Consider the following 21213-nt stretch of genomic DNA (forward strand, 5'->3'; position numbering starts at 1 on the left):
TATCTAACCTTATACCCTAACGAAGTTTCTGTTAAATTTTCTAATGGAAATGCTATCCTTCATAAGTCCTTCATTTACACGTCTGTATTTTCCTCTGCGTATGACAATCTTTTTAGAGCATCTTGAAATTATTTTGAGCCAGGTTTCTTTTATTTTCATTTCGTTAGAAGAGACAACTTTTGAGGTAATTTTGCCTTTGGTTTGTGTATTCTTGATTTGCAAAAATATATATGTATATAATCAAATAAAAAAATAAGCACCACAAGTCTGATATATGGCGTATGGTCTGGCTGCCATAGACCCTAAGTAGGTACTCATATAACTGTAATGTGTGTGTACAAACTTAGCATTTAGCCTCACAGTCGTCACTCTTGTCAGGGAACTCAGTCACACTCACGTAACACAGAATCAAAGTCCAAGTGGTGACTCTCACATTATTACAGAATTGTCTTAGCTCTTTTTTTACCTGCGTTCTAACATGCTAGCGTCAATTAGCTAGCGGGCAAACTGCCGTAATATTTGCTTAATTGCCTGATCATGGTCCACAGCCATTAGGTGAACAAGGCTGACCCATGCATGAACGGAACCCTGCTTTAGAAAATTATCCACAAAGAAATACAATGATGGACCTTGATGCATCATGGTAAACAATGCCTATTCTCGACATAATACTCTAAAAAACAGCGACGTGTTGAGCATGTACCCAACGCCCTGGTGCTTCTCTGGTTCTACGTTACATACAGTCAGTCAGGATCTACAGGCTCAGTGACTCCTGCCATCACTCTGCCTCATTACCCGACAAGAAAGCACCAGATTTAGGAAGACTATATTTCAAGATAGGAAGAACATCAGTCGGCAGGGGTCTTGGCCGCTCATGCGTGCTGCCTCGCATCCATCTCCGAGCAGCAAGACCTCTCTCTGATACAGTGTTATGCATCCTGTAATTTTCTTATTTGAATGTCATTCACCGCTCTCTTTTTTCGGTTGTGTTGCTGCTGTCTCGATTGTCACTGCCTTCTCAGACTTCAAGAAATCAATGTTATATCAAAGCAGTCTTTGTCTGCATTTTCTGTTGCTCGAATCTGTTTCAGTGATACAGTTCAAAGACACAGTGTGTCGCTGTCACAGTCATGGAGCATCACTGTTTGTAAGCAATTCAAGAGAACATGAAGTAGGTGGCAATGGTTGATGAAAGTAACTTCAGCAATCAAACATTAGAGGGTTGTCTTGTTTTTCGACTCTCCCATGTGAACGAGGAGGCAGGTCTATAGAAAAGGGTATAAGAACTTACAACATACGCGGATTATACTGTTAACCCAACCCTTTTACGGGATGTGACATAAATCTGCCTACCGTGCCGCCCCACCTCTCACCCGCTCTCGCCCATACACGACATATTGGCCAATTACACCAACACCGCTGCTCTCTCGTGCCACTATAACTTCCTGGGACCGCCTCTCTTTTCCTAGATTCATATTCCATCGTCACACAAGGTTAATTACCGTAGCAGTTCCACCATCATCCCAACACGTATTTACCTCACCACCACCACCGCCAACACAGCGTTCTCCCTCCTCACTCTTGGCTGCAATCTTAAAGTATTCCATTCTAGTGGGTGACTCTCCGCTTTTCTTCATCTCGCCAGACTGATGGCCATAATGACTTTCTTTTCTCAGAAGTGGGAATATTACTCGTGGTGTGGTCGTGAGTGGCATTTTAATTTTTATGGCAACATTAGGAAAACACAAAGGGATAAATATTATTTAATTTTAAACAGTCAGGCTCATGTATCGTCATATTTCAAGTTAGCGTTATGTTTTTCATATTTTCATGCTCCCCTCCCCCTAAAAAAAGTTTCTTTCTCAGTGACAGTATTTTACAGTACTGACACTCCTGCACAGTTGTTTCCACGGCGAAGCAATAATTGATGTAAAGACGGCACATTACCTTTGCTGGCTCATGGAAAATAGCGTATTTTTACTGCAGGCATGGATAACAGCAGTGCATGACCAAGATGTACGTGAAATTTCTAGTAGGTACAGCAAGAAACAACACAAACAAAACATCAATCAGATAAATTGTGGTCTGGCAGAACGTTACTCTACCTAATTAATAGGCTATGTGATAAACTACCTTATTTATTTATTTTTTTTTTAGCATTAGTCTCTAAATTAGAAGTAATGAGTTTATTTATCACAGTTTGCAGCAAGAGAGTCGCACTGTCCATTCACCTAACCCATCACTCGAGTTCCCCACCAGTTTTACAATTCTTCCCTCAGCTCTATTCTATCCACACCACCATAAACACCCAACCCTCATTAGCTTAAGCTCAAGCATCTTTAACTCCCTCACTACTAGGGGTCCTTCCTGTGCTGAAAACATCGTCTGAGGATGCCCAAAATAGAATAATAGTCATTGTAGCGAAGTGGTTTAATCCTGTCATGGTGGAGACGATTCTGTAATTTTGTTTTAGCTAACGTCAGACTATCATATTCAGCTAAGAGTAAGGTATAGGTGCCAGAAAACGCTAATTCTGGTGTCATTAATCCTGTCATGTGCAGTGCAACTTTAGTATTCAATTCCGGCTAACTTCATACGACTTTATTCATTTGAGAGTTCGTCATAGAGGCCTGGGAGTGTTAATAACCGAGGCAGGTGGGCCCTCCATAGTGTATAGGTATAAGCGTGATTATCGCAGTCAGCCTCTCGTGTGGGTGTGTAGTCCCGTAACGCCACTACACCGCCACAACCCCGCCTACCCCAGCCACCAGGCCAGCGTAATCACCTCCCGTATGTACGCTCAACAAAGAAATTGTGCCTAACTGACTCCCGCGACACGAAGCGAGGGTAACGAGCGGCTATAATATCAATCTAATGAGCGAGCGGCAGTGGCACGGCAGCGAGTAGGGGGACAGAGGTAGAGAATGTTGTGGGGAAGGCTGGAATGTAGAAGGGAACGAGCGAGTAATGAAATAAACAAGTGAAAGATATATTGGGGAAAATATTTAAAAAGGGAGATAAGCATGAGAATGATAGGGGAAAGTACAGTCTGAAATTAGGAAGTACAGTATAGGGAGAATGTGTGTGTGTGTGTGTGTGTGTGTGTGTGTGTGTGTGTGTGTGTGTGTGTGTGTGTGTGTGTGTGTGTGTGTGTGTGTGTGTGTGTGTGTGTGTGTGTGTGTGTGTGTGTGTGTGTGTGTGTGTGTGTGTGTGTGTGTGTGTGTGTGTGTGGAGGAAAGGGATATGGAAGATGGAACGCCTAAGGCGTAATGTCACGCCACAACGATGACAAACCGAAGAACATGAGCAGGTGTGCACTAAAAGTACCTTCTGGTGGTGTAGAGAGGTTCACACACACACACACACACACACACACACACACACACACACACACACACACACACACACACACACACAATAATGTGAGCGACAGGGAACCATGGGAGCAATCTTTTGAGAGTTAATGTTTTTAGACAGTGAGAGTTCTGGAGTGAACTGGAACACCTTAAAATTATTCATAACATAGTAGCCTATTACTGTATATACTGCATTTCAATTGAGACTGACTGATATAAAAACGACAGCGGTTATTCAACTAGTGACAGTATGTTTAACTGAATATACGTGATTCTCGGGATTGCACAGCTTGTGACAATCCGTACAACTGAGTATGTAGTGACAAAACAAGATGGCTAAGGGAATGGAAAGAGGATAAATACAAAGTGAGTGAGAGTGCTTATCTACCTCATGGCTTGTGTCGCGTGATGAAACACTCCAAGGTGATGGGTAATGATATGGGCACGGTGAGCAAAAGAATGGGTGGATGAGTTGGAATGTGGGACTGGGACATGACCCTACATCTTGTGAAAATGGATGGTGTTGTAATGGTTTAAGGGGAGTGAAGGTTTATATCAAAATATCCTTCAAGAAAAAGTGTGTTAGGGGTTAAGAAATCAGCATGGACGACCAAGAAATGGGTGGGATGAGCTGAAATTGTGGCTGAGCGTGGGAGGGTCCATGAATATAAACCCTCAGGAAATGGATGCTGTAAGTTTAATAGTTTGAGTACAGTGGAGGATTACTGTATAATTTTCTTCAGTACCAAGAATTAGATAAGCTCCCAGTGCTCTCATGTACCTGGTGTCTCGTGACGCAGGTAAGATGTAAGATGACCGACACCAACATGTATAGTTTCTTTGATAAGGATCCTGAAGGGCAATACATCTATATCACTGATAGAAAGCACATGTGTGACTGAGTAATAACTAGTGTTGAAAGATGTTGGTCTTGAACTTTACTCTACTCTAACCACATCATGGCATAAGAGTAGTAGTTCCTCCTGGGGAAACACAAGCCTGTCTCCCTCCTGTCTGTTATATGGTCGTTGCTGCATTTGAATGCGTAGTGCACGTCTGTTTCGCTGGACGTGGGCTCCATCTCTGTACTAAGGATAATGATGTGGCCATTTTCATGAAGTGGAGGTGCCCTGGTTTCTTCTTGCGATTGACAGTCGTGCCACGTGAATAGCGTAGGGTGAGGAGATGTTAATTCAGCTGAGAACCCGATGGTGTTAAAACAATTTTTTGACTGTTTAGTACGGTAAACCGCATGACACCTAATTAGAATTAAGTTAAAGGTGCTGCTTGGTGCCATCACATGCCAGCGCCCCAATTTGACACTCGAGCAACAGTAGCGTCGCGTGTCGCATCTGCGTCCCATGGTTAAGGCGCGTCACGGCCCCACGCCCCTCCTTCCCATGCAAAAGATACGCCCATATAAGCGGGGTTGACGACCGTGGGTGTCCCTTAGCTTGATCGGGTGTGGAGCGGTGCATTGTCACGTAAGCTTGGTGAAGGAAATTTTACTGGCTCCCACAGACATGCTTGGCTAGTTAACGTGGTGAGGAGGAGAACGAGGGGAAGGTGTGTGTGTGTGTGTGTGTGTGTGTGTGTGTGTGTGTGTGAGAGAGAGAGAGAGAGAGAGAGAGAGAATTACAGTTACATAAGAGAAATTTTGCGACATTTTGTTTAAAGGGAGGCAAGTGGATCTTCTGTTTCCATGAAACGAACGTTGGAAGACAGTAAATTATTTTTCTTGTCGAGTTTAGATTTTTATCTTATTTCCAAAGCTGAGAAAATTAACATGAATGGCAGCCTAGAAGATGTGATATTGTTACATAACACATACCAGGGCCGTTGTTTTTGTAAATGTTGCAAGCTTGAATTACAGAAAAACTCATTTCTAAGGCAACTGGATGGATGGAATGAGGCATAATAGAAAACGAGACAGTCTCCAACACAACCTGACGCAGATTAAGGGCGTACCATTTATGTAAAGATCGTGAAATAAATGAAATAAGAAGTGTATAGATCAGTGCGTAGAAGAGAGTGTGCGTCCATGATACGCCAACTAGGAGACTAGATATTGCACGTACAAAGTGGCGGGGCTGCGGTGGCTCGATCGGTAGCGTACTCGCCTCACGATGTTTGCGCCCAAGGCTAGGAAATGAGCTCAAGCCGTGGAAGACATGTTAGTGGGTGCTGGTAGTTTGCCCTTTCATCTACTTGAGTATGTTCACAGCCTGTACATTCTACCCATGGCATATACAGACTAGCAGAAATTGCCATTCCGACATTTCGACTTTCACATGCATCGCTCGTACTTCGCCAGCATGGGAAAGCTAACTCTGGTTATCATATCTCTTCATAGAAGATCCAGTTCTGCAGTGGACTGCATGTGAACCGATACAGATACCGACACAAATATAGTTCAAGGTGGTATGATGAAACCAGAAGGTAGGCGTCATGGAAGGCCAAGAAGAGGCATAAATGAATGGTTTGGGTAAGCGAATCTGCAAATACACATGGCGCTAATTATAAGGAAGCAAAAGAAGTAGTGGTTGTCAGAAATGGATGAGTAAATTATATTTGTGTGGAATTGGACCTTACGGGTTGCAAACAGCTTTTATCTTGACAGTCCAGCATGATCTCTGTCCCGTATGCAGTGTGAAACATGGCCATCGTATGAAACACATTTTGGTCCGTGAATTGTGAGGCCTTAGAGGTAGTACCAAGATTTCTGAATGTCTTATTGATGAATGAAGGGATATATAGCCCATTTTCAATAAGCACTGTTCATGATCAAGCTGTTCTTCCCTGCTCTTGTTTTTGGATCTCTCTTACATCCTATAATTATTTGATTAGGAATTAGTATTAAGATGATGATGATGATGATGATGTCGAATGTTTGTATATTTTGGAATTTCTATAAATATCTATGCTTATGAATGCTAGGTATTCTGTGTTTACCATGTATGTAATTTAGAATGTATCGTAAGCAGGGTTAAACAACTGAAAAATTCTTATTCTTTCTATATGAACTGAACACTAATGCACAACTAGCGCAACTAGCCATGTGTTGGTCTCTTGATCTTTCTTTGAAATTAGAAAAATATTCCATAGCGTTCTTCACATCCTTGTCTTGAAATCTACTAATAACAATACCTCACCTTCTTTTCTTCTTGCCCAGTTTCAAGACGGGTTTAGGTTAATTGTTCGTGAATGTAGAAGGAGGCGGTAGCAACCTTGTTATCAGGACTGGTCTATGTTGCAAGATTACTAGTAACTGGAAAGGTATGAAATGAATAAATAAAAGCGAGATGACCTGAGACAAATATCGTGCCAAAAGAATGTAAAGGAAGTGGTTCATGGTGTGCACGTAAAAATTTACACCAGCCAATGCGCAAAGTACTTTGAACTTGTGTACATGGGTGAGGCATTATTATATTTACCAAATTTTGTATACCCTAAATATATGTGGGTACAAGGTTATTGTGATGTTTACGACGATATATAGTAAACACAATATATTGTTAAGTAGGCTAAAATGGAACGTCCAAAACTATTCATAGAATGTACTTTGCATATGAGGCACTAAATCCATTTCTTATTGACTTTAATATATATTTCTTCTCAAGCTTCCTCACCTGATGTTTGTCTGGGTATTTTACATTCATAACCACGTAATCCCTTCCCTTTGCTGCTCTCTTTCCATCCTTAACAATATCCCTGTGCGCCTGTGATGCCGTGGCGAACAAGGCGAGGAGAGACCCCCACATCATCTGGGGCTCCTTCATACCAGCCTTCCTCTGAATTACCCTGAGGAACAAATGGAAGCCGAGGCTGTCAGTGCTGACAAAAAGAGAAGAATAAGGTGATGATCACAAATATGGTAAAAATGATGATGATAATGATGATAGTGGAAAGGGACTGAAACACGAAAAAGGGAGGTGATGCACCAAAAACAAGAACCTGGAAGATGAGGAAAGGAAGCGGACTGAAGAACTTAAAATAAAAAAAAAATAGAACAAATGACTGAAGGAGAAAAACAGAGGAAAATGATGATGATGATGATGATTATGGAAGAGACGGATAAGAACGAAGAGAAAGAGCTATATACCAGCTGGGGTAGGAAAGGAATTGAAGCGTCTTTGATGCTTTGTGGCGGGTGTGCTCGTGATGTGACTTCCTCTGTGTGTTGTGTCCCAGGGCTGAGCGAGGCGGGATGGGCTGTGATCTCGTGAGAATGGTGGTGTGTGTAACGAGAATCTGATGTGATGTCGTCAACGCAAAAGATACAGCATCAAAACAAGAAGCTGTACGTACTGAGGCAGGAGGAATGAGAAGAACTGTGTCTATAAGGTGTCAGAATAACATCAGTAGGTGACCTCAGTGCTTGACATGATGCGGTGGACAGTTGTGTTCACTTAGTATTGAAAGCCCTTGAGCAAGTAGAGTGCTATTCAGCTGCTCCTTGAGATGGGAAATGAAATATATCTCTGCTAAACGTTGATATAATGCGAGCTGGAAATGCTGGCTGTGTTTAGACTGCGCATATTGGAAAAATGCAAATCAGAGTTTTAAGCATCAACCTATGGCTAATGCATTGGTAGCTTCGAAACGACCGACTGGTAAACGTATCCAGTCTGCTATATACTACCGTCCATTGTGTTGCTGTTGTTTACGTGAGATCTGTCTCACTCTCTTGTTTTCTGCAAGACAATCACCGTAAAAAGAGCCAGATATAGTGCTGTATTAGAGATCTTTGTGAAAACAACAGCTGATTAAAGTGAGAGTGGCACAGACATAATTTTTAGCATTGGAATGCATATGATTAGGCCTTCGTGCTTCAGGACGTTTGTGAGGTCTGCTGTTTCTCATTCTCATTAGAGAAAAAAATATCTATAGATAAATAATTATCATAGTGTGAAAGGATTCATAGCGAGCATTGTAAGGCAGAGCAGGGAGTGACTGACACACACACACACACACACACACACACACACACACACACACACACACACACACACACACAAATCCCACGACATTAATGAAGACCAAGGGAGAAGAAGCAGAGTGGAGTGTGATGACAGATTTGGCCTTATTCTCTTCTGCTCGAGGACGTAACTCACATTTTATTCTTGATGCCACCATACCGTTTTACACAGCTTAATAGAGAACCCTTGTAGCACAATGGTTAATAAAGTATAAATCTAACTCATCCATTTTGAAAAATCTACCTCAAACTAAACGAAGTCGACCTGAGACAGCAAGAACAAGGTAAAGTGGACGTCCTTTGGCAGAAGATCGGAAAAGGGTTAGTGTGAAGGAGTGTGAGGGTAGGCAGTGGAGCAACGAAGAATAAGCAACAGGGAAGGGTGTAGTGGATGGTGGCGGTGAGGGTGTGAGTGAGGATGCTGGTGGTGCTAATTAGGGGTCTAAGGTGAGTATGAGAGTGTGAGTGACGGTAGTGGTAGGGTTGTGGGCATGCCTGTAGGTGTGAGTGGTGTGGGTGTGCGTGTACGTATATTGGTAATGTGAGTGTGTGTGTGGGTGGTGGTGTGGGTGTATGTGGATGTGGTATCAGGTTATCTCCGCCAACGAAGTTGGACGGAGGATACGTATTCACCCATGTTTGTTTGACTGAGTGTCTGTTTGTGTACAAGATACCTCAAAAAGTTGATATCAGATTTTAATGAAATCTCGGGGATAGTTAGGCAGTGTTTAAGGATGTGTTCATTATATTTTGAAGTGGATCCGGATGCAGGAATAAATTATAAATTTTACTGGATTCGGCAGAGGTACTTTGCTGTCTAGGACTGTGTAACAGGGCAGATTAAGATCGTAAAATTAATTCATTATATGAGACCGTAAAAGTATTCGTCCGGTAGGAAAGAAGAATTGGAGCAATAAGTCATAAATGTTATTAGCGGTAAAGGTATGCACTCTTTGGGTGTTCTCTAGTTGGTTAATATACTCTTTTATGTTGACTTTCTGCCAGACATGTCTATATATAAATGATAAACATATACAGCAAGAGAATATTAGAAGAAAAAAGAAAAGAAGATCTATGGGGAAGATATGTTACAAAGCCCACTAAACTGGTGAGAAAGCCACCGTAGATGCTGCTGAGGAACAAGGAAGGGGAGATATTAAATAGGGAGAGGAAAGGTAGAGTGAGAGAAATAAAGAAGGAAGAGTCGAAAGAGTGAATGGCGGACAGTGGAGGCGCTACTGTGAAGGGAACTCGTGACAAGGATGACGAGGCAGGTGATGGGAATGTAGAAAAAAGTAAGATTAACTCTCTCAGGCTCCCATGACTCACTGAGCGGAATAAAATCATTTGGCAGCAGCAAGAATAATTGAATTAGGATTTCTCTCATCCCAAAAGGGCACTAAAGGAGTAAGAATGGATGAGCGGAGACATGGGAGGAAGCGTGAAGGATGATGACAAATGGAGGCATGGCAGAGACACTGTCGTGCCTAATTGTCCATGTAACCTGTGTCTGACTCCTCTCCAACACCCACCCGTGACACACACACAGTATTTATGACTGGTTCTGCTTTTTGTTTTTTGGACATAATAAACATTGTCTGAGGCACTGAGCTGTGGAAGACAAATGTTGCATAATCTATACATATAATTTCAGTAGGCGTTCCATTCTCATATTATCCCTCTCGATTCTCATGAAAGCCCTGAGTGTAAAGGACACTAGGTTAGACTACTGTAGTCCACGACTTTTATGCCTTAAAAGACTATCATACATCCCTAGCAGTGTTTACATTATAGAAAAACTTCTGACTACCATTTGGATTGGCCGGAAGTTCTTCTGTGAAGCTACTGAATCAGAATTTCCTTATTAAGGAGTAAGGCAGCGTCAGACAAACTGCTCTTGACACTAAGCATGTTAATAATACTAGAATTTCAAGTAATACATTTAGGACACTGTATATGCTGGACTGAAGGAAGATGTGATACAAAGAGAACCTGAGGTGTGAGCAGTGGAGGAGGAGGGTGTGGTTCACGGGTCGCTACCTCCTGTTGCGGTCACGTCCTCTAACCATAAAGAATCATAAAATCATCCTCTTGTCAGGTAAAAACACACAATATATGATCACTGTTATTTATTCTGATCAAAGCGAGAGATTACGAATCAATTTCAGTTATCCAAAGGCTTCCAGTAAGAATACCCGTGTATCCGCGGCACGCAAAGGCATGTAAATAATTTCTGTCTCTAGAGGACAGAAATTCTGAACTACGACAGGTAATGGCACAAGGCTTTCGATATTTAGTCATCTTTTTGATATGCTATGTAGAGGTAACGTGGCAAGTGGTATGAATAGACTAAGAAGTTATAGGTGTGAAGCGGGAAAGTTAACTGAGTGTGGTAAGTTTAGGCGCACAGGTATGAGAGAATGTCCGCCACCATGACACAGTGCTGACCCCTGTGGTGTGGTCGGAGAGGAAGACGAGTTCGTTGAGTGGCTACCGTAGCTGGGTGGACTCTCCGCCACACCAAGGTCTAAACAACTTGCACCACAAACCAAACCTGTCCCCACGGTACTGTTTACTTCTAAATCTGCCCTTGCTGGCGGCGCTTGCGCTTACCGCATGCATTAACAACCTGAATACTGTTTAATTTCTGTCTGATTCATGGAATTACGAACGGACGATTTCCCATGGATTCTTTATTTTTATTAACTAACAATCTGACTAAAGAAAAAAATGTCTATAGTCGATAAGCTCTATTGATAACTAGGTAGAACTACATGATACATGATCACATTCAGACTGATATAAGAAATTCTATCATTCTCTGTACCCAATTACTCGTAAAGCAATATCTTGTCTGCGACACACCATTCTTTCTTTTATACTCCCTAACCCTGTGCTTGAACCTAGTACTTGGTCATCTTTTCTTCTTCATTTTCTGTCCTCACATGCCTCCTAGATAGTCGTTCATCCTCTGTCTGACTGATCCACGTCATACTACTTCTCTGCGCTTATCACCACACTAACCTCCTCACTACACTTCTTACGTATCTACTCATTTGACCTTTAATATCTTGAAGTCACTCCGCTTATTTATCAAAGTAACTTGTTTTCACTGACCTCACTGTCAACTCAGATTCTTCCCCTCCCCTCGTTCCTGTTCATCCTACAGAGCAGTTGAGGACATACAGTAGATGCAAAATGAATACTGAGGATCGTCTTTCAGGGGAGGACTGGGACTTCGTAAAGCCTGTCTTAATGATCTAAGCGCAGTCGATAGGCATAAATATTTTCCTTATTCTTCCCTTAATTCACTATCGATACGTGGGGGCTACGAGGGGAGTGCATGGAGGCGTATGCGTACAGACGTTAATATATGGGTTTAAGTTTCTGGTGTGGCATGAATGTGGGTAGAGCAGTGGATATGGTCCTGTTGAGGAAAGGACTGAGCAGACTGGTGTGGAACTACTCAGAGATTCGTGAAAGATGTGAAGTAAAAAATTAACTCGTGTTGGTGAAAGGATAGAAAGAATGTGCTTAGGTGTTATGGTGTCGTAGAGATAATGGATATAGATAATTTTGTGAAGAATGAGTATATACGGAGGCCTGGTAAGCTAAGCAAAACCTGGATCGATACAGTATATGAGTGTTTGAACAAGTGAGGTCCTCTTTTGAATCTCTGCTCAGTGTGATCGCTAGACTGTTGCATAGTTTTAATTATGATTACCTTTCGGCAGAATGTTGCGCAAAATTTAAATATAGTTAAGTTTTTCAACGCTATTCGTAGGTACTGTAAAGCTTACACACACAAGATGACAGAGATGGTTATTAAACTTTTGATTTTTATTTCGTCTTGATTATATAAGACAGTGAGAACAAAGATGCACAGCCTGTGGCCCGCAGGTCGCAGGCTGTGTATTTCTATGTCAAATGCCTTTCAAAGCTATGTACGCTTCTTCACTGGTGGTCACTGACTCTCGGTACTGGGTGGGTGACGGGGGCAGGAAAAGATAAGAATGTATAGAATGTAACCTGGATGCAAGCAGAGATTGGGCCTGGGATGAGAGAAATGATCATAACATTACATCGTCCACTCACCCATTGCCACTTCTGTAGTGTGTAGGACCTCGATATCGCAGCACTTCGAGCATTATACATTACTGCCTTCCCAGCATATTGGAAGAGAAATTTATACCACTCCCTCTTTAGCGTATAAATGTTTTTACTTATCTACTTGCACACACACACACACACACACACACACACACACACACACACACACACACACACACACACGCACGCACGCACGCACGCATACACGCACGCACACACACACACACACACACACACACACACACACACACACACACACACACACACACACACACACACACACACCACGCAAAACGAATCGAACACTCATCCCCGAGCCATTATTCCTTTCACTTTGTTTCGCCGTTGTTTTGTAAATAAAGCGTCAACATGAACACCAATTACAATGCATAGGAAACTAAAAGCTGTCTGTGTTGGATCGCAGTCCCGTGGTCCTCCCCCACCTTCCCTTCTACCCCCTCGTTCTCACCCCCTCAGCCTCCACACCTCCCTCACACTCCCATCCATCACCCAATATGTGTTATTATCTAATTTGTCTCAATCATGGCCTACCATCACTCCACAGGGGAGATGGCGAGGAAGGGAGTGGGGGAGCGTGAGGGGGCATTGAAACACAGTACCCTCTCCCTTTCTATTTTCTTCTTTATTCTTTCTTTTGTGTGATTTTCTTCTATTGTTTAATGTGTATATCGTCATATGACAATATTTCCATCAGTCATTTCTCAGTCATCATCTCTATTGATATTACTTCGTGTCATCTCAGTTTGTCATCAAAGGCAAAAAGTGCTTCATCTTTTCGCTAATACTACAATCATTGTTGTCATTGCTCTCTTCACACACACACACAAACACACACACACACACACACACACACACACCACACACACACACACACACACACACAATCAAGGTACTGGGCCATCAGCAACCAGTCAGTAATCTGAGGCATCACAGCAAACACTGGTTTTGATACAACAAGTATAAAGTCTACTATCACAAACACGACAGGTGCATAATCACTGTTGAATATGAAAAGGTCTCGTTGCAGAGGCAGGCAAGGTAAATACTGGTAGGAATGCATATTTGTTGGTGAAGTGTAGTCTAACAATGTATGGGGAAGTGTGACATTAGTAACAAGGAGTCAACGCCCCTTCCCCTCACCCTCTTGAAAACATGCATGACCATACTACCGCTATTACGCCTACCACTACCACTACTACCACCAGTCATTATTATAGACTTAACATTCCATCCTTCTCACATATAACTAACAAGCATCATCATCATTAGTATAGTGACAAACATTAGAAAATTATAATGACCATGAAAAAATGTATTATTATACTTCAGTACAAGAATTTCATGAAACCCCTTTTCCATTTTTTCATCACTATGTTTTAGGATCACCCACACAATCAGAACCACAAAGTTGATCACAGCCAGTAAAAAAAAAAAAAAAAAAAATGTGGAACGACCATTAAGTCCACAACCACTCCATTATTTTTGCAGACACTGTTACAACCGCCAACACCGTCGTAAATTTTCTGATTAGCTGTTACAGAGAGTGAATTTGCTGTAATTCACATGATGCTGGTTGTGATTCAGTTGAAATGTCATAATATTTATTTAAGCATACTTTGATAGAGATAGTTACATTGGCAGTGGTGGTAAGGCAAAAATAGGGTATATGATGAAACTGTGAAAGTAAGGATGAGAGTGATGTCGATTACTAAAGCTACAGAAAAATAATTTAAAATGTGGTGGAGGTGATACGAATAGTTGAGAGGCAGTTTCTAAAGATAACAGTTATGAAAGGTAATCTGTGCTATGAACTATGCAGCTAAGATAAATTGCGACGGTGATGAGAGTAAAGTGAATACGATACTGATGAAATAAGAAGTATGCTAAGATAACGTGTGCACAACGATCATCATCATCGTCATTAACATCAGCGTGAGTTAGTTTACTACAGAGCAAAGGGTGCTCAAATTTGTTACCATACAGAAATATTGCCTGCTGTGTTTCACTCCAGTTGCAGATTCATCTTCTATGAGTCTGTTACTGTGGCAGGAGTTAATGTAGCTTTAGGCAAGTCAGCTATGGTAGCCTATTGGCTGATAATAGTTTACATTTTAACCATTCTCATATCCCGTTCCCTCTGGCAGTTGTCGACAAGCCTGGATTTCAGATCATTTTGAAATAAGAGCAGATGAATGCGAGATCTGTAAATCGTGGTTAGAAACAGAAACTTTTTGATGTATGCTTTATCTGTCTATTTGTTATCCAATCCGTTTTTGCCACATCAGGAGCGTAGGGATCCAGGGCTAGCCTATTGAGTCCTGACATTTAAAGCGAGGCCAACAAGCCTAGCTTGCAACTGACTGGCATTATGCGAGCAATAATTAATAGCCAACCTCTTCTCGAAAGTAAAGCATTACGGGCTCAGCCGGTTGAAGCACCTTAATCCACTAGACCACCAGGTGTCATTATTTACATGGTTGGCACCCAAAGTAGAAAATAGTTTCCTGGGTTTCAGGAAACCATTTGTCTTGACAGTGTAGAGTCACTCACCTACAACACCTACAGCAATGTCAGGTTTATTGACAATATTTTAATATCCTTTACCAAATATTGACGGCTGATATAGAGTAGAGAATAAATGCTACTGTTCAAACACAAAAACACACACATACTTCGATAAATACACGCCTTTATCACAGCAGAAATGAAATGGCTAATAACCACCAATATTCATCACAATAAATATCCTAATCACAATCATCAAAAGCCTCCGTTCATTCTAGAGTATTATTTTCAACGAGGGCTCCACCAAAAGCCTATCTGATCCCATTACCATTCATAATTGCCCCTAATGCGGGTATACAGAGCAGTGGAGCCCAGGTGAGAGTATACCCAGCCGCCACTCCATTAGCTGATTACTGATCGGTCGGCTACACGGCTCACCAATTAATCCTGGGCCGGGTGCAACGTTTGGTGGCGAGCGGATCACTGGCGCGTCCACTACAGCTCACATTTACTGACCGGGTGACCACTTGTCCAACATTATCTCCGACTCGCTTTATCGCGCATTATCTAACGCTCTCTTATCCCACACTCTTCCCTTCTCTGCTCTAGCACTCTTTTTCTCCTCTCATCTCTCTCTTCCCCTTCTGTCTTCTATTACTCCTCTCTTCTATCTTTTCGTCCCCTTTTCTCTTCTCTTCTCCTACCCTATCCCCAACATTATCTCATATCGTCTTGTCACACTTATTCGTCTTCTCTTCCTTCACCCTTACCTTCCCCTTCTTTCATATTTCCCTCTATTGTCACATCCTCGTATCCCCTCTTCTCTCACCGTTTTCTCCTCTCCTTTCCCATCTTTTTCTCTCCTTTTTCTTTACCCCTCCCATCCTCTCTCCCCCTCAACTCATCTCTCTTCTCTACTTCTCTCCCCTCCACCCATCTCACGCCACAACTCTTTCCCCGTCACTCTTCTCTCCCTTCCACTCGTCTCTCTCTCTCTCTCTCTCTCTCTCTCTCTCTCTCTCTCTCTCTCTCTCTCTCTCTCTCTCTCTCATTTATTCCTTTCCTCTCTTGTCATTCGATATTTTACATTTCTCTTTATAATCGCATCTGCACATATTATTCAGATAAACACCATACGATCTTTTTTAGTTGAAAGAAATCCTATCAGTCGCTGGGTAGTGAGCCTATTCCTTTTCACTGCGATGTCCACTCTCAGGCCTTATAATCTAACACTCAGTGATCTTATTCATCTAAAAGAGAAAGGAAGAAAATGCCTTCCATTTGTGTTTTACTAGTGTCGCCGTCGTCAGTATTGATGCATATCTATCATTTTAGTATGTCAGTATAATGCTAATTATTATTTAGAATAATGCTAATTATACATGACCCTCTTATAATTTTTTCTATCCAGTGTCGGCTTCTGAAGCAAAAAACTAAAGTTATCACAGTGGATTAAACGAGAAAAGGCACTGAAAAGTAGAGCCGAGGAGAGAAAAGAACAGAGTGAGCAGGTACAAGAAATAATACATAAAATAGAAGCAGTAAAAGAGAGCAAAGAACGGTGTAGCGGGAAATCACACCCCCACAGCAGGATTATTGCAGGAAGCGTCAATGGCTTTTGAAGCATTTATCTCTGTCTTCGTTCGACGGTCTGGCCAGAAGTTACTGAAAACCGTCAACGAAGAGAGGGTCCGAGCGTCTCTCCCTTTCTGTGAAGTGGGTCGGCTGACGTGGACTAATAGCTGTTTATTTATGTTCTCACGGTCTCTGCATTTACATTTGCGTCTAAATAGCAATCGGCGAGGTGACCACTTGAGTATGTTTGATCGCTGCCCAAAGACTTCAGTTTACCTACAGATTTCTCAGGTTAAGTGGGTACTAAGCGACTGTTTAGCCTCTGCTGCACCATGAGAGTGCTGCCATCAGAAAGCACCACATAGTTTATCATTCTTAGTATACCGAAGAGTGGTATAGCTTGCGTTCCCAGGGTTCCGTGTAGACATTGGTCTGGTATAGCTTAAGTACATCATTTCGACCGTGTTTTGAGCTATACTACGAAAGGAGCTGTGCCCTCACTCCCCTTTCTCTCTTTCTCCCCTCCCCTCTCAATATTTCTGTGTGTGTGTGTGTGTGTGTGTGTGTGTGTGTGTGTGTGTGTGTGTCGACCTCGATTTGAGGAACTGGTGAGTGGAAGGAGCCTTCTTGCTTCACTGTCTCTATTTTTATATCGTATAAGAGATACCACTTGCACAGGCTCCTGTATAATAAGAATGCTTGAAAGGGCCAAAAATTTCATTGTTGTTTGCTTTCCTCTGTTCCATTACATTCAGAGCGATTTGTGCACCTCGTCATGTGTGTAGGTTTCTCACTTTCTTAGAAGTTTAAACATCATTCAGAAACAGAACGTGCAATGATGTGCATGTAGGACGACCGCCGGTTGTTTAGTAATTCAGAGGCGGCCTGCAGTCCTGATGGACCCAGGTTCGAATCCTGGCTGGGGCAGGGAACAGTTTAAGGATTTGAATTTCATAAAAGCAGACTCCTGATCTACCAGAAGACCCGCCGACATGTCATAAAAGTACCCCCGCTAATACCAATACACCAGTCCTGTATGAGACAGCCCTAGCATGTATTCAATATGGACGGTGGGTGTTAGCGCCGAAGTGGTGACATGTGGAGAGGTGTATGGTATGTAGGAGGACTACTGGGCCTTGAGAGCAGGCTGTGAAGCCTATGCTCAGAGTCGGACACAAAAAAAAAAAAAAAAGTACAACTGATATGTTATTGAGAAAGAGGTGAGTAAGCAACTTTCTAAAGCCATGAATCATTAAATGTAGTGGTAAAATACTATCCATACACCTGGTGCAGCATCACCAACCTGTTCCTTTTTCTAACTAATAAATGGGGCGACTTGAACTCCTAAAGAGGATAAGGTAAGCACTGAAGCAGAACTGCAAACAAAATGGCCAAAGAGAAGAGCAAAGCAACCAGTCCTTCATCATTCCAGGCTTCGTATTTCTGATCTCTACTATACTGCCCAAAGCATCCACACTTGTCATTTGATAAACTCTGTCACAACTGTTAGAAGGCCCATCATTCCTTTGACTACCTAGTACTGTAAAAGTCTTTTGATCCGGAATACAGGGGACTTTGGGAGTTCTGGATTATTGAAAATTCCAGAATGGTAGACAGGCCCTCTGAAAAGCCCCCTAAACGCCCCCCAAAGAGTAATAAAATAAATAAAAATTACAGTAATACGATTGTACGTGTGTTTTTTTTCAACTTACCCATTAAGAGTAGTGCAGTTGTAGGTGTGTTGCAGGTGTATTTCAGGTAAATCCAAGGCATCAGTAGTGTAGTAATCCAAGTTACACTTAGGGTTGTGGGAGCCATCACGAGTCACAATACGCGAGAATTCCGTGAAAATTCCGGGAGTGAACAATCACACTGAGAGAGGTACAATGGCAGACTGCAAGCCGGGCATCATCCGCACTTTGCGAATGGTGGAGTGGGTACGAAATCGAACGGTTCCGCTCAACTGAACCATCATTTCTTTCATCCTTGTTAACTCGGAGTAAAAATGCCGAACCATCAGATTCCGAATTTAAAGAATCTGACTTTAGTGCAAAAAAGATATATGTGATTGATTCTTCCATTTCCACCCTTCGTCTAACTTTATGCTACCTCAGTCTGTCTGTCTGTCTGTCTGTCTGTCTGTCTGTCTGTCTCTCTCTCTCTCTCTCTCTCTCTCTCTCTCTCTCTCTCTCTCTCTCTTTCTCTTTCTCTCTCTCTCTCTCTCTCTCTCTCTCTCTCTCTCTCTCTCTCTCTCTCTCTCTCTCTCTCTCATTTACGTACCATATGAAACCACCTTTTTTTTCCTCCATGGTACTCCATGCCATCTTCAGACCGATTCATGTGTGCTCTTTTCACCACTAGTCATATCCATTCATCCTATATTATCAACAAAACACTCTTTTTTATACTCTCAACAGACTTCTTTACTCTGTATCCTTTACATACTTTTGTATTTTTTTTTTAGCTGCCCAGAGAATGCAATCAACATATATACCCAACATATATACCAGAACAATCCCATTTCCACTGCTCTTATTCTTGACTTTTCAAATTATTACCGTATTAATGTCTCATGAAAATAATAATGGCAGGATCATTACACTCATACAGCCCTCTTGCAGCATCCACACTCATGTCTCATCCATATTTAGGGCTCTGCAGTGCTCGTCGTTTTTTTTTTTTTGAGTAATTCTATTTTCCCCTTCCATTTCAGATTTTCTTTTCCTTTCCTGTCTCTGGTCCAAGGTACATTAAATCTTACTCACCAACACATAGTATCGTAAGTCACTTTTTCCCTCAAAGACGATGCTTTATTTTACTTCCACCATCCACTCATATGATGTCGTGCAACCTTCACGTAAAAGTACACTGAACTGCGACGAAATAGCTGCTTGCAATCCAAGAAACCATTTGTTAATTTGGGCGGTGAGTGTATAATCAAATGGGCGCCTGGTTTCTTGTGGATTAAGGCTCTTCAATTGGATGGCATTTAAGTTTTTTTTTTTTTTATCTGAGGGGTAGTAGGGGTTTATTGCCCACGTAATGCCATTCACGAGTAGGCGAAGCTGGTCACCTTTGCCTCAAATACTGGGGCTGAGATGGCATTACCCCGGGCCCCTTCGTTCCTGATGGGGCAACACAGGACTAAATGATAGATAGATGGATAGACAGACAGATAGAAAGATAGAGATAAAGAGAGAGATAGATAGATAGATAGACAGACAGATAGAGAGATAGACAAAATACTTTCAAACATCGCAATGCAGAAAAATCCATTAAAGCCTGGCTCAGTCTCCAAAGATCCCATCACTATTAACTAGCAGCAAATCATCAACTTTATGCATTAGATATGAAACAGTTTCATGCCTTACAATTCAGCCCCATTTCTGCTTTTTCCATAAATCTTGTATTGACCTCTCCCGTAATCCCACATTCTTTGGAATAATCACTCCGGTAGTCCTGTACTTCTCTCTTTTCGCATGTCATCTCTTCATGCTTCATCTCACCTCTCTGGCTCTTCCCTTCACCTCTTCCTCTCTTCCCCATTCTCACACACTTCTTTTACTTTATCCTCGTACCAAACGCCTCTTCTACTCTCTCCACTATTTTGATTTCCCCCAACCCAAGTTAAAATTGACTGGAGATAACAGGAATAATACGAAAATAGGCGTCATCATAATCAAAAAGGTTAATGGAGATTGTTTCTAAATCCTTCGCTACAAGATGTCTGCCCTAAGCTGAATAAAATTCTCTGAGGGGAGCTGGAATGATATTAAAAAGATCCTCGAACTGGGGAAATAACCTGTGTACCCCTTTCTAAAATTACCCTACTTGCATATCTCTTTTTCTCCACCTTCCCTCTCATATACTTCCCCCTCCACCTTTGGCACCTCACCCTTCTTACATACAACACCCCTCCTCTCTCACACCTCATTCTCCCTTTCATACCTTTACCCTTCTCTCTTACCTTTCACTCTCCCTCCCTCAAACTTCATTCTCCCTCTCACCTCATCCTTTCTCTCTCGCACCTCACCCCCCACCCTCACCTCACCCTCTCTCTCGCACCTCCCATCCCCTCACACCTCACTCTCCCTCTCAGCCTCATCTATCCTCTTTTGCTCCTCACCCTCCCTCTCAAAATCTCAGCACCATAGCAATTTTGGCACTAAATCTTCCGTCCCCAAGCACATGCTACAAGACGAGCTATCACCATCATTGCTTTCAGAGGAGATTACACTGTTACTGCTACAAGTACACCAACCACAAGTGGAGTAAACATAGAGCTATTACTATAAGGGAAACAACTAAATTATTTGGCGAGGTCATTTAACGAGCTCACCAAGTCTAATGTCTGCATGCACAAATTTCACCAAAGAGCGAACAGCCATCACCACACTTTTATTGTTGTAGCGGTTATTCATTATACTTCCTGAATATTCTTTTTTACTGAACTAAAATAGCCCCTACCACTGTTACCTTTACTCTCACTGCTACTGCAACCCTACTGCCTCATAAACTGATTTACTACTGAATCAAGTATGGTAATCACCGCCAATATTGTTTATGTAATTGATTGGCGCGGCCACCAGGGAAATTACTAGCTTTATTATCGCTACCGAGGAGGGTGAGGGAAGGGGTGGGGATGGGCGGTGAGGGAGGGAGGGTAAT

The 21213-nt window shown here is 42.2% G+C and overlaps 1 protein-coding gene across 1 annotated transcript in view; it reads left to right on the plus strand.

Moving 5' to 3' along the window:
- Positions 1–21213, plus strand: part of LOC145390402 (uncharacterized) — a 52957-nt gene that overhangs the window by 24904 nt on the left and 6840 nt on the right. The window lies entirely within an intron of this gene.

This window comes from Coenobita brevimanus, chromosome 14 (genome assembly GCF_032717465.1).
Source record: "Coenobita brevimanus isolate Jiangsu-jjx chromosome 14, ASM3271746v2, whole genome shotgun sequence".
NCBI classification, from domain to species: Eukaryota; Metazoa; Arthropoda; class Malacostraca; order Decapoda; family Coenobitidae; genus Coenobita; species Coenobita brevimanus.